We start from the raw sequence: 17,643 nt of genomic DNA, 5'->3' as shown, positions 1-17,643 counted from the left end.
CTTAACTTCTTCCCACCCGGCCACTATACATAAACTGCCGGGTGGGCCTTCCGTCGTTCTAAGTGGACATACAGGAATGTCTCTCAGAATGAGTGCCTGTGATGGCTGTGGTCACAGGACATAGACAAGGCGGGATCAAGATATTGGTGCTTTGATTGGCTCCTCTGATCACATGACGGCTGTGTCCAATCACAGCCTACACAGTGTAAACAGAGACACGTGCCTCTGTGACAGTTCTCCCAGCTGAGCTAAGTGAGAGCTCATTGCTGGGGGGGAGGGTGAGCGGGGGAATGTGAGAGGTCTGTGACAGCTCCGTGTGTAAGGATGATTTTACATACAGAGCTGTCACAGATCCCTCCACACACAGTATACCAAGCGCCACTGCCCTTGTCCCCATACACATCTGTCACAGTGCTCCCATAAACATCTGTACCATTTAAAGCACCCCCATGCTCGTGTGCAAAGGCGAATGGTCCCCTAGGGATACACAAACAGCGATAGCACCACACATGTGAGGTATCGCCCTGAATGTCAGAGCAAAAGCAATAATTCTAGCACTAGACCTCCTGTGTAACTCTATACTCGTTACCAATAAAGTCTTATAAAGTGTTACCTATAGAGATTTTCAAATACTAAATTTTGGCGCCATTGCACAAGCAAGCACAATTTTAAAGCGTGATATTTTTGGTATCTATTTACTGGCGCAACACCATATTTTATTTTTTATCAAAAAATGTGGGTATTATATCTCTGTGTGCATTGAAATTCATTAAAATGTATTTATGCATTAGTGTGTAAAATTGTGTTCTAAAAACTGCTGCACAATAAAAACAGTAATAAAACAGAGCACTAAAGCGACCTCCAGCATATGGGGAATAGATGGAAAATCCAAAAAACAACTGAAGACAGGGGAGGGGGGGGGGGGAAGAGGGGGAAAAAGAAGGCACTGACAAATAATAAAATTATACTAAAAATGAACATGAAAATGAAAATGAATATGGTACAATACAATTAGGCTCAAAAATGGTACCATGAGCAGATGGATGATCCTAAAAGAAAATGTCCAAGGCACTGAACAGCTTTTCCACAGATGAGGAGGAGAATCTGTATAGACAAAAAGAAGAGGGGAGAAGCGCTCTAAGTGCAGACAGTTTTTTATTGATCACAAGGCAAAGTTATATACAACTCACTAGACGTGAAGGATAAAAAGGCTGTGTCTCTCCAACAGTCCTGCAGCCATCCTCTGGGGGGTGTCCTCCGTTCACATAAAGCCGTGTGCAGAACGATCACTGGTGGTGGGAGGAAAGGAAGCCGGCTGCCTCCCACATCAATCAGCAGTGAGCGGTCTGAAAGCTCCGGTCTGCGGCTCCGTTGTGTGGGTGGTAGCTGGAGGCACTCTCATAGGCAGGGATGGTGGGATCTGTCCGATGGGTACGGCATGCACGACGCGTTTCTGAGCATGCGCGGGGTCATCTACACCCTGCGCGCTCTTTCCTCAGGTGCTCCTAAAAACTGCTGCACAAATACAGTGTGACATAAAAAATTTGCAAATCCCACCATTTTATTCTCTAGGGCCTCTGCTACAAAAATGTATAATGTTTGGGGGTTCTAAGTCATTTTCTAGCAAAAATACAGAATTTTACTTGTAAACAAAAAGAGTCAGAAGAAGGCCTGGTCTTAAAGTGGAAAATAGCTGAAGGTGCTACTTGGATGTTGTGCTTCCCTATGTGGCAAAGCTGTAAAAAAGTCTCACACATGTGGTATCGCCATACTCAGGATGAGTAGCAGAATGTGCTTTGGGTTGTAGTTGCAAGTATGCCGATGCCATGTGTGAGAAATAACTTGTTAATATGACATTTTAGTGAAAAAAAAAACATTTCTTAGTTTTCCAAAGAATTGTGGGAAGAAATTACAACTTCATAAAACTTGTCATGCCTCTTACTAAATACCTTGAACTGTTTACTTTTCAAAAAGGGGTAATATTTGTACTGTCTTGACATTTTAGGGCCTCAAGAAATGAGATGTCGTCAGTACATTAGGTGTGATCAATTTTCAATGATTGGTACCATAGCTTGTGGACTCTATAACTTTCGCACTGACCAAATAATATAAACTGATTATGTGTTATTTTTACCAAAGAAATGTAGAAGTATAAATTTTGGTCAAAATGTATGAAGAGAAATTACCTATTTGCAAAATATTTTTTCAAAATTTTCGGTCTTTTTTTAATTTGTAGTGCAAAAAATAAAAACCCCAGTGTTGATTAAATACCACCAAAATAAAGCTCCATTTGTGTGAAAAAGGTGATAATTTTATTTGGGTACAGTGTTACATTTGTAAAATGTAAAACAGAAACCAACAAAAAAGTTTTTTTTTTTAAATTTTAGATATTATTTCACCTATATAGCAAAAAGTAAAAAAAAAAAACAATCTTGCTTAAATACCACCAAAAGAAAGCTCAATCTGCCTCAAAAAAATAATAAAATATTTCATTTGGGTAAAGTATTGCACAACTGAGTAATTCTCATTCAAAGTGTGAGAGCGCTGAAAGCTGCAAATTGGACTGGGTAGGAAGGGGATGAAAGTGCCTAGTATTGAGGTGGTTAAGCTAAAAGACATGAAAGAACAGTGGAGCACAAATAGCGTAGCAATCTTCTTTAATCTTTAAAAATAGAAGTAATGCACTCTCATAATACAGTATTTGCACAGCTCACACATAAGCAGTATCATACTAAAATCAGAAACCACTGTTTTTACCATTATTGGAAAAAGAGGGGTTACCCTACTGTCAAGATGAGAAAGGGTTAAAAAAGTGGTTCCTTAAATTACTTAAACTCACATAAAAACACACCCATGAAATATCTCAATATGTATCAAAATGGAAGCTAGCCATTACGATCACAGATGGAGCATCCAAAGTCCATCCATCCGATACGACAGTCCAAACTTGAATGATCTAATGCAGCTTAGCTATTTGTCATAGCTCACAGTTTTAACAAAGCAATGAAAATGCAGTAGTATAGTGTTAATCTATTGCTTTCTCCAAGCCCATTACACTGATAGCAAGCATTAGCAGCTGTAATTCAAGCAGGTGAGCTAAAGTGCAAGCAGAGTCCTTCCCTAGCATATTCAAGGGGGTTACAAGAAAGGATGAAGCGGCAAACAGGTTTAGTATGTTTGATAGCTTACTTTTAGACTTTTTGTGGACTACTGTAATGCCATTGACCTCAATATTAAGTGTACATATGAAACAGCCCCATGTTTCATTATTTTATTAATGATCATTATTTTGTGTTTTTATAATAAAAAGGGCAATATGTTTTAATAAAAAGATTTTAAAGATGCATCAGAGAGATCTTACCTACACAATGCAAGTAACCATCACCCGAGGTAGAAGAGAAACATACCTCATAATCAATTTTGCAGATTGGGTAGAGATTGCACTAATTATGATGATTGCCTGTATCGTGTAAGTTACTAATGAGTAGGTAAGGTTCTAGAGAAAGGTTTTTATACTTTAGAAATAAAACAATCTGTCCTAGAGTATAGAAAAACATATTCAGAATCGCAGCCCAAGAATAGCAAAAATAGCAACATAAATGAGAGGAAGAACATTCAGTAGATACTTTTTGTTACACAGTTTAACAGTAAATATAGAGCTATCAATAAAATCCCTAAAACTATTGCAGCCAGATTCTAAATGAAAAGAAAGCAGAACCAGAAACTCATACACATATATAAAAGTACAACTTTTATTGTAATGAGTTTAAAAGTTATAGAACATACAGTCTGTCTAAAAGAAATATCTGAAACAGATTGTCAAACATATTGTATACACTTCCTTCTGAACAGCACCACAGCACACAGTCTCACATACCTCTTAACACTATAATATAATAAACTCCAAATGTTTTTTATTATTAGCAATTAATATGGCTACTCGGTGCTCTCAACACATTTTTTAGCCCTTTTTTAGATATATGTTTTAGGATTAAGAAATCAGGTACCCAGAAAGTCACCCATTAAGTTTAGTTTTGTTAGAATTTTTGCTTCAAATGTTGGTACCTCCCAAGCTTGGTAATGGACCTTTTCGGGCACATTTTTTAAAAATAGATCCTAAATTCAAAGAAATCATGCACTAAAACCAACTATTTTTTTAAGGAAAATCACAATATGTGAAAAATGTATTACCCTTAAGTCACATATTGGTGGAAAGAAGATACCAGGACATTTTTGTCACAAAAAGGCACATTCTAGTTCAAAAAAGAAGTGCCTTGGGTGTCAATTTATTGCCCATGGCCAGAAAGAACTTTCATGATTCCAGAAGAAAAGATTACACAATTAAAGAGTTTATCTCCTGGTCTACTGTCTCTTTAGTATATGGTTTAAGCTGCCCCTGTGGCCTTTGTTATGTAGAAAGAACACAGAAGACCCTGATAGCCAGAATCAGTGAACATAGGAAGAGGTGTGAGGATAAAAGTGATGACCATAGTATTGAAGGTTGTTTCCAGATACTTCCTGTATAAAAATTCTCTCCCACTTAAGCTCCTGTGGCTGTGTTTTCAACCTATGCCCTTAGTATATGTCCATGCAGAAACACAGTTGATTGATAATATGCTGCCTCCACAGTATTTGAGAAATGCATGTTGTTCTCTAGTTAATTTTTTTTTGTTCTGCTGCCACTTTGGGATTTTACTAAAATGAGCGTGCAAAATAAGGCTCACTTCTGCAAAGAAAACAATCAGCTTCCAGGTTTTATTGCCAAAGCCTAATTAAACAAGCTCAGGTTAGAAGCTGATTGGCTACCATGCACAGCTGCACCAGATTCTGAGTGCACCAGTTTTAGTAAATCCCTCCCCATTCTTGTGAGGCAATTCCCCCTTTCTCTGTGTGAGTTTCTGTAATCTTTAGATGGCAAATGTGTGCCTTTTACCCACACTTGGGGTGCCATTTACATTGAATGGCAATGTAAGCACGATGCAGGTTTGCAGTGCATTTCCGAAACACAGGGCAAAGCACGTGTTTTATGTGTGGTTGGTCATGCGTTAGGAAACACACAGGTGTAAATAGAGCCTCATTGTTCCTGTGTAAATACATAAATTTCACATTTAGGCCCCATTCAAACCTAGTGTAGTGGGAGCGTACATTTTTCCCATGACACAAAATGGACAGCCCACTAATTTCAATGGGCTGCCCTACACTCGGCAATGTAGCTCATGGGACATTTTGGCATGTTGTGGTTTGCACATTTTTTACTGCGTGTTTTACTGCATATTTTTACGCTGCAAAATGTGTGTTTCATTCTGCGCCTGTCCTGCCATTAGCAATTATTGGCACCGAAAGTGTGACTAGTTAATTTTAGGTGTATAAAGGTGGCCATACGTTATCTCCTTTAGATTTACCAAAATTTTACAATAAGAAAACACACCTATCTATTCAATCACTCACCATCCAGTCAAGCAGGCTCTTGCACTACATAGTTGATGGTAGTTTTAAAGGAGAATGTACAATTAAATTGTATAGTAAAGTGTGAACTTTATAGACTTCCAGGCACTTCTCCTGTTTTCAGTAGTACACTAGTGATGTCGTGAACATAAAATTTAATGTTCGCGAACCGGCGAACATTGCGAACCACCATAGACTTCAATAGGCAGGCGAATTTTAAAACCCACAGGGACTCTTTATGGCCACAATAGTGATGGAAAAGTTGTTTCAAGGGGACTAACGCCTGGACTGTGGCATGCCGGAGGGGGATCCATGGCAAAACTCCCATGGAAAATTACGTAGTTGACGCAGAGTCGGGTTTTAATCCATAAAGGGCATAAATCACCTAACATTCCTAAATTGTTTGGAATAACATGCTTTAAAACATCCAGTGTGTGTATACGATCAGGTATGATGTTGTATCGATCAGGTAGTGTAAGGGTTACGCCTGCTTCACAGTGACAGACCAAACTCCCCGTTTAACGCACCGCAAACATCCGCAAACAGACCACAACCGTCCAAAATGGGACAGGAACTGGGCTTTAAGGGTTAGGGTTAGGGTTATGGTGACATACTTAGGGTTAGGGTTAGTAATCCTACCCCTATGCCTCTAACCCTAACCCTCTAACCCTAAGCACTAAAAATAACCCTAACCCTAGCCCTAACCCTAATTCTAATTTTTTTTTCTGGTTCTGGACATGCTTCAGAGCTGAAACTTCACAAGTACACTTTTTAGACTCCCCAGACAATAAATCCAAAGACATTTTTTTTTATTTTTCCAATAATTGGCTCTCTATCAAAAATGACAATTTTTAATAACTTTTTTTGTGTGATTTAGTGTCTGGGGGTCTAAAAAGTGTACCTGTGAAGTTTCAGCTCTGTAGCATGCCCAGAACCAGAAAAAAAGGTAATTTTTCAGTAGAGCAGGGATGGTGGGAACCCTCATTTTACACCTATATGATCTTTTTTTTCTGGTTCTGGGCATGCTACAGACCTGAAACTTCACAGGTACACTTTTTAGACCCCCCCCAGACAATAAATCCAAAGAATTTTTTTTTTAATTTTTCCAATAATTGGCTCTCTATCAAAAATGACAATTTTTAAGAGCTTTTTTTGTGTGATTTAGTGTCTGGGGGGTCTAAAAAGTGTACCTGTGAAGTTTCAGCTCTGTAGCATGTCCAGAACCAGAAAAAAAGATAATTTTTCAGTAGAGCAGGGATGGTGGGAACCCTCCTTTTACACCTATATGATCTTTTTTTTCTGGTTCTGGGCATGCTACAGAGCTGAAACTTCACAGGTATACTTTTTGGACCCCCCCCCCCCAACACTAATCCCAAAAAAGTCATGCCTGCCTCCAAAAATGCCTGATAAATATATAGAAAAAAAATACTCATATACCAGCCCTAAAAAGGGCTTTTGGGGACAATATATATATATGTATGTATATCAAAAAAAATTACACAAATACCAGCCCTAAAAAGGGCTTTTTGGGGACAATAGATATATATATATCCAAAAAAACAAAAACAAAACTCAAATACCAGCCCTAAGAAGGGCTTTTTGGGGTGCTGTCCTTACAGCAGGAGTGTACCAAGAACACTGACTAACAAGACCGGGAACACTGACTAACAACTGTCCCTAGCTATAACAGCAGCAGCAGCAGCAGCAGCACTTTCCCTGCTCTCAGTAACACAGAAATGATCTAAGATGGATGCTGCCCTTGCTTATTTATAGGAGGTGGGAGGGAGGTATGCTGATTGGCCTGGAATGTGTCTGCTGACTGTGAGGTTCAGGGTCAAAGTTTGCCTCAATGATGATGTATAGGAGGCGGACCGAACATCGCATATGTTCGCCCACCGAGGCGAACGCGAACATGCGAAGTTCGCCGGGAACTGTTCGCCGACGAACAGTTCGGGACATCTCTATAGTACACCTCTACTCCACATAGGCTGTTATGTGATCGCTCAGCTCTTGTACACTCGATGCAAGATGAAGGTAAGGTAGAAAACAAGGAAGACCCTGGTTGTGTATTCAATGAGAATTGCGCTCAGTGACATAAATTGTATGTGAGTACAGAGATGGGTGGAAGCAATCTCCTGAAGGGGGAGGGCAGGTGCAGGGTGCCTGTTAAGCACCTCCAGTCCTGGCCTTTTCTGGCACTTTTTGTTCACATGTACCAATCAGTATTTTTGCTAGAAAATTAGTTAGAACCCCCAAACATTATATATATATATATATATATATATATATCTATATATATATATATATATATTTTTTTTTTTTTTTTTTGAAGAAGAGGTCCTAGAGAATAAATCATTAGATTTGCAATTTTTTATTTCACACAGTATTTGCACAGCCGTTTTCCAAACGCAATTTGTGGGAAAAAATACACTTGAATTTGAATGCAAAAAAAATAATAATACATAACCCAATTTTTTGCAAAATATAAAATATGATGTTACACCAAGTAAATAGATACCAAACATGTCACACACCCGTGCAACCGTGACAAACAATGTAATTATTACTATCCATAGATGACGCTTTAAAAGCCTTTACAGGTTACGACTTTAGATTTACAGAGGAGGTCTAGTGCTAGAATTACTGCCCATGATCTGAAGCTCATGGTGATACTTCACATATGTGGGCCGATCATTGTTTGCGTGGGTGCAGGACCGACATGCACGTTCGCCTTTGCGTGCGAGCACGGGAGGACAGGGCACTTTATATTCTTTTTAAATATTAATTAATTTATTTTTACACTGTTGCTTTCATTTTTTTTTTTCCGTCACTGTTATTGTTGTCACATGAAATGTAAGCATCCTTGTGACAGCAATAAGCAAGTGATAGGTACTCCTTATGGAGGGATCTAGGATTATTAAGACCCCATATCCCTCCTCTGCACTTAAAAGCATTCAAAACACCAAGATCTGTGTTTTTGACAGCTTTAGATTTTTAAAAGTTGGCTCCAATGGTTTCTGAGTAAAATGGAAGTGATGTCACTTCTGGTTTACTATTACAAACAGCCGATCAAAGCCAATCCCAGCTTTGCTGTCCGGTCAGCCAGCAGATGAGCTGGCTGTTTGCTAGGGTCCCCCAGTGGGACAGGAAAGCCAGAGAGAGCCGCAGAGGTTGGTGGGAAAGAGGCTGTCCCCTTCCACTTCTTGTAAAGCAATCAAGCGGCTAGTAAGCTTCTCCAATTGCTATTACAATAGAGCTGACTGCCGGCTCTAAAAAAACGATACTGGGGTGATGCCTGCAGCTGCAGTCATCATTCCGGTACAACCACCAAAAGTACAGTGACGTACAAGTATGTCATTGGAAGGGAAGTGGTTAATGAGGACAGCTGCTGAACTACTTCCTGTGTCTTAATGGTTTTAAACCCTAAGGAACAGATAGCAGGAAGTAATGGAAGAGTTTTCTATACAATAAACTGGAGGCTAAAGTAAGACCTGTCCTAGAAGACAGAGAAAGTTTTTCTTTTCTGCAACAGATGCACAATAATGGTATATTGGTACATAGGGAAGCTGAAATTTAGGGGGGAAAAAAGGGGAACTTAGCCTTTATGCTCTTACAACATCATTTTATCCTGGAATACCTCATCTTTACCAAGTGTATGATACCTCAGGAGCTCGTTAATATCAGTCTCTCAAGGTTCGATGACTGTCCAGAGAACTACAGGACTCAGAGATCAACAATTAAAGCTGCAATTGCTGATCTCAACCTTACTGCCAAGAATGAACTTGATTTCCTTTTTAAGTGTGCCATATACTGATGATCATGTTAAGAGTCTGAGATCAATACATGTGGACTACCTAGACACTGGCTTTTCTGCTGTATGGGCAAGGCTCGAGCAAACTTATAGTAGCTCTGAAACTATAGAAAGTGTTTATATTTAAAAGATGTTAAACCTTTCCTAAAATAACCAACAAGGATCATCACAAGTTCCAAGAACTATCTGACCTCCTGATGGAGGTAGAGTTAGCAAAGGCAGACCCTCATCTGCCATGACTAAACTATCTGGACACTGCTCATGGCAAAAATCCAGTGGTGTCAAAACTGCAATACGGCCTGCAAGAGAAATGGGCAGTGCAGGACTCAAAATACAAAGGGCACAATAATTGTTTATAATATTCTATGACAGGGTCTTTTTACACTCTTTAAAAATGCTCCTATAACATTTTCTGGGGCACCTAGATATCAGTTTTCCCTCCAACAAACATCACAAGATAGATCTGTAACACAACTATTCAGAATACCCAGCAAAAGTATGTTAGTGTTAGTTTAAATTTAACTTCATGTAAAGTTTTTTTTATCTTAATTAATGATATGCATTAAGAGAAAAAATCTTATGTGTGCAGCGGCCCCCCTCAACCCCCCTAATTCTTACCTGAGCCCATCTCTACCCAGCAATGTACCGGGCGGTACCGGACACCACGCTGACCACGCCCCTCGGAACGCCGGCTACATTGTAACATTGCGGGACGCCGCGGTTTTATCTTTCTGCTTGAAACTTCTATTATGCTGTAAGTGCAATACAATAAACGCTTTTTTATACCATACTGGATTACGCTATGTTTTTCCCTATTCTCCTTCCCATGCATATGGCTTTATATACGGTTGGAGTTGCCTGTGATTTTATGGCTTAATCCCTGTGTATCCGGAGGCAAGACTGAACACTGGTCTACAATAAGGCTTTTTATGGCCTGTCCATTAATTTGGGGGCCCACAACTTTTGGTAAGCAGCCACTTTTATCATCTCTCACGTGTGTGTTTTCCCTCCTGCCTCACCATCTGTTGGGAACTCCATCTTTGGATAACAACTGTTAACTTATTGTCAATTCTGGAACTTACATGTTTGGACTTTAACATTTTTATTGAATTTGCATGAAAGCTTTTTGACACTTATTGATGTCTCCCTTTTCACATTTTTTTCATTATTTGTAATTAGCACTACACTATTGTGTTTATATCTACCCAGCAATGTTGCAGGAGAGAATCGGCTGCCCGAGACTCTCCCTCCTCATTGGCTGAGACAGCAGTGGAGCGCCATTGGCTCCTGCTGCTGTCAATCAAAGTCAGTGAGCCAATGAGGAGAGAGAGGGGACGGGGCCTAACCACGGCCTTGTGTTGGACATACAGTGCTGTGGCTCAAGTACCCCCATAGCAAGCTGCTTGCTGTGGGGGCACTCGGCAGGAGAGAGGGGCCAGGAGTGCCGAAGAGGGACCCAAGAAAAGGAGGATCTGGGCTGCTCTTTGCAAAACCACTACACTGAGCAGGTAATTGGGACATGTTTGTTATTTTTAAACAAAAAAATACAAGACTTTATTATCACTTTATCTTTAAATTGTTTGTTTGGACCAAGCTGGTCCAAACAGAATGTTTTCTTCACTGTAGAGGATGTGAATGCTGAATAAACTGTACATAGCCTCAGCTTTATACAGTGTACAGTGCTGTGTTCTGGCAGTAGAATGAGAGCTTCCTGTCATTCTCTCGCAACATATTCGAGTCAGGCTGAGTGCTGCACAGTCATTCACAGCTTCTTCCAATTGGCTGAGTCAGAAAATATGACATCATTTGCCTGCCTCTCTTATTCAGCCAATCAGAGGAAGCTTTGTATTCATTCATATAATACAAAGCTTCCTGTGAATAGCTGAGAAGTGCTCACCTTGACTTGATTTTGTTCTGGAAGAAGGATGGAAAGTTCCTGCCCTGCTGCCGGAACACAGTTCTGTATGTAGTATAGTATGTAGCTAAAACTACATACAGTTTATATGTTGCTCCCAGTTGCTGCAACTGTTAGTGAAGTAAATAATACATTTGAACCAAGTTGATCCAAGCAAACTATTCAAAGTTTAAATGAAACCTGGAGATCAGTTTTAAACCATCATATCAGAATGTTTGGTAAGAAACCAAAATAAAAATGGAAAGAACAAGCTCTGTTATACAGGTTTCTGAGTGAAGTAAATAAAATAATCCTTTACATTTAGTCTTATTCAATACTTGTTTTAAATATTTATTCACTCGGCTGTAATAAACTATACGTCAAACACACAGCCTTTTCATTCAGAATGCCCTCACCCTTGCCATTTCATATAATTAATGTTTTCGTCGAGCCACAGAGATAGTTTGTAATCTACTTTCTTCACATAATTTAGGAATCTTAGTTCTCCGCTAAGCTAAATGTCCTGTCTAATTAGGAAAGAGGGTTGCCACCTTACCACAACAACCTCAAACTCAGTTTTATAGACCATTCAACATTAAATTGCACAACCAAGTCCTTAGGTGAACTTTTAAATCAAGTCACTTCTGACCATTTAGCACAATAAAACTTTTTTGTATAATGAGGCTCAATAAGGAATACATATAATTGTGTGAAATAAAGTCCATTTTACAGTTTATATAATATGCTGTTTGCTTGGTAAATCGGCAAAGTGGAATATAATCATTAGAGTGGAGTTGATCATAAATATTTCTCTTTAAAGTGGAACACCAGGATATATTAGTGCTGTTTTACAAGTCACGTGATTTTTTTTTCTGTCCACCCAGTCTTTAGATATTGCACAGCCCTGCCAGACAACACAGCCAGGCTGCTAACCTGATTTTCTCTGCTGTAATTAAGCAATGCATCATGCCAGTTCCTTTGTTCCTAGCCTGGACAATGAAGAAGCAGTAACAGGTTGATGAACTAATCCCACCTCTAACTCTGCATCTTCTACTGTAAGCATGGTCCTTTTCAGCACATATGAACTGCAACATACCTAATTGACTCTAATGCTGATGCTCCATTTGGCAGTCAGTGGTGATATGCGGGAGATTGCAGGAAGCTAGAACTTAAAGGGATACTAAAATATTTGTTGTCTTTGCTGCTCCTGACCCCTCCTTCCTGTTAAGTGCCCGCACAGCAAGCAGCTTGCTATGTAGGCGCCTGAGCCAAGTTGCAGCTCCCTGTGACCATTCAGACACAGAGCTGTAGCCCGGCACTGCCCCCTCTCTCTCCTGATTGGCTCACTGACTTTGATTGACAGCAGCGGGAGCCAATGGTGCTTCTCTGCTATCTCAGCCAATCAGAAGGGAGAGTCCTGGGCAGTGACTATGTCCTGCAACATTGTTGGATAGAGATATGGCTCAGGTGAGTATTAGGGGTGCTGAGGGTGCTGTTACACACAGAAGGCTTTTTATCTTTATGCATAGAATGCATTAAGATAAAAGCCTTCTGCCTTTACAACCACTTTAAGCTTAATTAAGCTCGCCACACAAAAATACATTTTCCCCTCAACTTGCAGGCTAAACAAAATAAATCTTTCAGATTCCTCTAAAAAATGAAGATCGACTAATCTTCAGTAGGGATGATCGAACGGTTCGGGTCGACCATCGGTTCGGCCCGAACATTGGGTGTTCGAGGTTCGGCCGAATTTAGAACTTTTTGCCCAAAAAGTTCGGAATTCGGCAACCAGAACCGCCCAAAATGCAATGCTTCAGGAAATGGGCTTTAAAAGCCCGTGATTGGACCAGAACCATTAGCAAAAGCCAATTGAGGGGGCAGGAGAATGCTAGGAATGTGATTGGAGTGACTAGGGGGTCCCTAGACCAATCATTAGTGAATACGCCCCCCAGTATATAAGATCGCCCCCGCCAAATTCCTAGCATTCTTATACTGGACATGGAAGAGAGTGGAAGCAGTTCTGTTAATTTTATTTTAAAAGTGTCATTTAGCTATTTTTAGTGTGAGGAAAGGGATATCTAGTGTAGTTAGAGTGCTCCTTTACACTTAAGTTAGCTTCAAAAAATTAGTTTCTGTAGGGAAAGTATGAAGTGCCAGGGTGACCGTAATGTAGTGTAGGGGAAACTGACTGCCATGGCAGGCTGACCGACTGACCAAACCCTTCCATACCAGGGTGACCGTAATGTAGTGTAGGGGAAACTGACTGCCATGGCAGGGTGACCAAACCCTTCCATACCAGGGTGACCTTAATGTAGTGTAGGGGAAACTGACTGCCATGGCAGGCTGACCGACTGACCAAACCCTTCCATACCAGGGTGACCGTAATGTAGTGTAGGGGAAACTGACTGCCATGGCAGGCTGACCAACTGACCAAACTCTTCCATACCAGGGTGACCGTAATGTAGTGTAGGGGAAACTGACTGCCATGGCAGGCTGACCAAACCCTTCCATACCAGGGTGACCGTAATGTAGTGTAAGGGAAACTGACTGCCATGGCAGGCTGACCGACTGACCAAACCCTTCCATACCAGGGTGACCGTAATGTAGTGTAGGGGAAACTGACTGCCATGGCAGGCTGACCAACTGACCAAACCCTTCCATACCAGGGTGACCGTAATGTAGTGTAGGGGAAACTGACTGCCATGGCAGGCTGACCAAACCCTTCCATACCAGGGTGACCGTAATGTAGTGTAAGGGAAACTGACTGCCATGGCAGGCTGACCGACTGACCAAACCCTTCCATACCAGGGTGACCGTAATGTAGTGTAGGGTGAACTGACAGTGACTGCCATGGCAGGGTGACCAAACCCTTCCATGTCAGGGTGACCGCAATAGAGAAATGGTCATTTCTCTGAATAGCTTCGGAACACCATTATGGCTTCTCACCAGCAAGCATTTTTTATGCTGCAGGGGCTGCCACTGTCAGTGCTTTTTTGAGGACATGTTTGATGTCAGACATGACATCTGAACATGTGTATAGGGGGTATATATACACATATATGTCTGAATATATACCCCTAGACATATATAGGTGTGATAGTAGCAGAAATAAATGCTTGCGCTAATGAAATCATTTACAGTAATATATTTCTGCTACTATCACACCTATATATGTCTAGGGGTATATATTCAGACATATATGTGTATATATACCCCCTATACACATGTTCAGATGTTTTGCCTGCCTCAAAAGAACCCCAAAAAATGCCTTCTATTAAACCGGGAGAGAAGCTAACTACCTGTCCTGAAAGAAAGTGTTCTAATACAAACAATCTTTTTTTTTCTGGTTCTGGACATGCTACAGAGCTGAAACTTCAAATGCACACCTTTTAGACCCCCCAGATACGAAATCCAAAGAAAAATCAAAAAATCTCTTTTTTTTATTTTTTTTTATTTTTTCAATAATTGGCTTTTTTATCAAAAATGACAATTTTTAAGAACTTTTTTGTGTGATTTTGTGTCTGGGGGGGGGGTCTAAAAGGTGTACCTGTGAAGTTTCAGCTCTGTAGCATGTCCAGAACCAGAAAAAAAGATCATATAGGTGTTAAAGTTAAAGGAGGCTCCCGACCCACATCCCGATTCTACTGAAAAATTATCTTTTTTTTTTCATGGTTCTGGACATGCTCTCTCTTTTTTTTTTTTTTAAATTTTTCAATAATTGGCTTTTTTATCAAAAATGACAATTTTTAAGAACTTTTTTTGTGTGATTAATAGTTAATGGGGCATGACCCAGAACCCTGGGCACTTTTTAGGGGCGTTTATTGGGTTTTAGGGCTTAAAAATGGTGTTTTTTGATTACCGAAGTTCGGGTCCCATTGATTTCAATGGGGTTCTGAAATCCGGGCCGAACTTTCGGGAAGTTCGGATGTTCTGGCCGAACCGAACTTTTCAAAAGTTCGATCATCCCTAATCTTCAGCTGTAGCTATTGTATACTGACAGCCACAGCCACAAGCTGCCAATACAATGTAATGTGACTAGCACACCTGTAGGTCTTTGCAGGCTCCCCAAAGTTTCCAGGAAATAGCAGTGCTTGGACACTTAGGTGCAGGAAAGAAATTTGCATGATTCCCCAACCAACACAGGCAGTGTTGACAGGGAAATCAGCAATTGTCTTCTACCAGCGGGGGTGCGGTGGTGGAAGGCGCCCCTGCCGGAAGAAGGCAGTGATTTTTGCTAATGGCTATAGCAGCTGCTAGCGATAAGTGCAAGATAATCCAGCAGGTAGGTTCCCAAGTTGACCAATCAATAAACTTGGTACATCAAGCCTGTGTTTTTAATTACAGATGTGAATGCAGCTGCATTATTTTCAATGGAGCCATTCACAAAGGTTCATAAACATGCACTGCATTGAGATCTGTAACACAGAATCCAAAAATCTGCCTTTAAGAACATGCGTGTAAACCCGTGTATACATGTTTCTAAGAGTATAAATTAAGTCTAAACAAAGGGGAAAAATAAATGATAATTTATCATTTATGGGAATATCATTATCTACATGGCCATAAAAATTTTACTGATATTAATCCACCTGTTTTCTAGGAGAAAGGTTCAAGCCTAATGATCTTGCGTATTCATGCATTTACACATGTGAATGAAGCCTTAGTGCATTTACTTTTTTTCACAAGTGTAATGAGATTTGCACAGCTACAGGTCTTTGCTGGCATCCCCCTAAAGCCTGCCCGATGTAATCCAACATTATTTACCTTCACTTGTCTCTAATAGCTCCTGTGACACAGTAGAGCCTGGATACTAGTTTCCAGCATCACAGCAGGATGCTCCTCATTTTCAAAAGGCATGCGCCACTTTTGGGAAAAAAGAAGGGCGATGAAGTGATGCCGAGAATAGGCATCCAAGCTCTGCTGTGTACTGGAAGCTTAGGGGTGCCAGTAGAAGTCTACAGGTGTGCCAATCACATTACACTGTATTTTGCAAAATAGTACTGTAGTGTTCATTGCATAAGACTGGGGCCCCTTCTCTGCAGGGTTTATTTTACTTATAAGGTGGACTATGCTGTTAAAGCAGTGTTATTCCTAAAATAAAAAAGTAATATATTGCGGCTTACCAATCATTGGTGGCTGCATTCATTTACTTTTTTTTTTTGTTTACAAACTGTTTAATAACCACTTCAAGACCGGGCCTATTTTTGACACTTTACAAGTTAAAATCAGTATTTTTTGCTAGAAAACTACTTAAAACCCCCCAACATTATATATATATATATATATATATATATATATATATATATATATTTTAGCAAAGACTCTGGAGAATAAAATGGCGGTCATTGCAATATTTTTTGTCACGCGGTATTTGCGCAGCGATTTTTCAAACGCCATTTTTTTGGAAAAATCACATTTCACTGCATTTTAAAAAAAACACACAGTAAAGTTAGCCCATTTTTATTTGTATATTGTGAAAGATGATGTCACGCTGAGTAAATAGATACCCAACATGTTACGATTTAAAATTGCGCACACCCGTGGAATGGCAACAAACTACGGTCAATAAAAATCTCCATAGGTGACGCTTTAAAATTTTTTAACGGTAACCAGTTTAGAGTTAGAGTGTAGCTCTTTTTTTTTTAATTATTGCTCACGCTCTGGCGGTCGCGGCGATTCCTCACATGTGTGGTTTGAACAGTGATTTCATTTGTGGCACGACTTCCATGTACGTTTTCTTTCGTGCACGAGTTCACGGTGACGGGGGCGGCTAAAATTTTTTCCTATTTATTTATTTATTTTTTTTTAATTTTAACACAGGTTTTAAAAAAAAAAAAATCTGATCACTTTTATTGGTGTCACAAGCAATATAAACATCCCTGGTGACAGCAATATGCAGTGACAGGTACTCTTTTTGGAGGGATCGGGGTCTAAAAGACCCTAGACCCCTCCACTGCACTTCCATGTATTCAAAACACAGAAAATGGCATTTTTGAATACAGTCACTTTTTGAATCTCCCGCCTTTAGCAGCCAAGTAACCCGGACGTGACTCTAGCTAGAGGCTAGCTAAAGTTGCTCTAAACAACGGTACCGGGATGATGCCTCTAGCTAGAGGCATCATCCCGGTACAACCACTTAAAGTCAGCCGATGTAGGTCTACGTCAGTTTGCATTAACCACTTGACGACCGCCGCAAGTACATATACTGCGGTGGTCAGCCCCCCGGGCAAAGTGACGTATCGCTACGTCACTCGCCGGCGAGCGCGCTCCGCCGGAGGCACGCTCCCGCCTCTGCTCGTTTACTGCCATTCCCGCGCAAGTGACCGGCGGCTCCGATGTCCGTCGGTCACTCGCAATCTCCCGCTGGAGAGGGAGAAAGGCAGGCGGCTAATGTAAACAAAGCTGCCTGTCATTCTCCCTGGTGTAACTGCAGAGATCATACAATCCTGCTATGTAGGATCGTATGTCTCTGTGGTTACATCAAAAGCCACGC

Source organism: Pelophylax lessonae (assembly GCF_965119305.1).
Source record: "Pelophylax lessonae genome assembly, chromosome: 1".
Taxonomy (NCBI): Eukaryota; Metazoa; Chordata; class Amphibia; order Anura; family Ranidae; genus Pelophylax; species Pelophylax lessonae.
Note: the sequence above shows the minus strand (reverse complement) of the source record.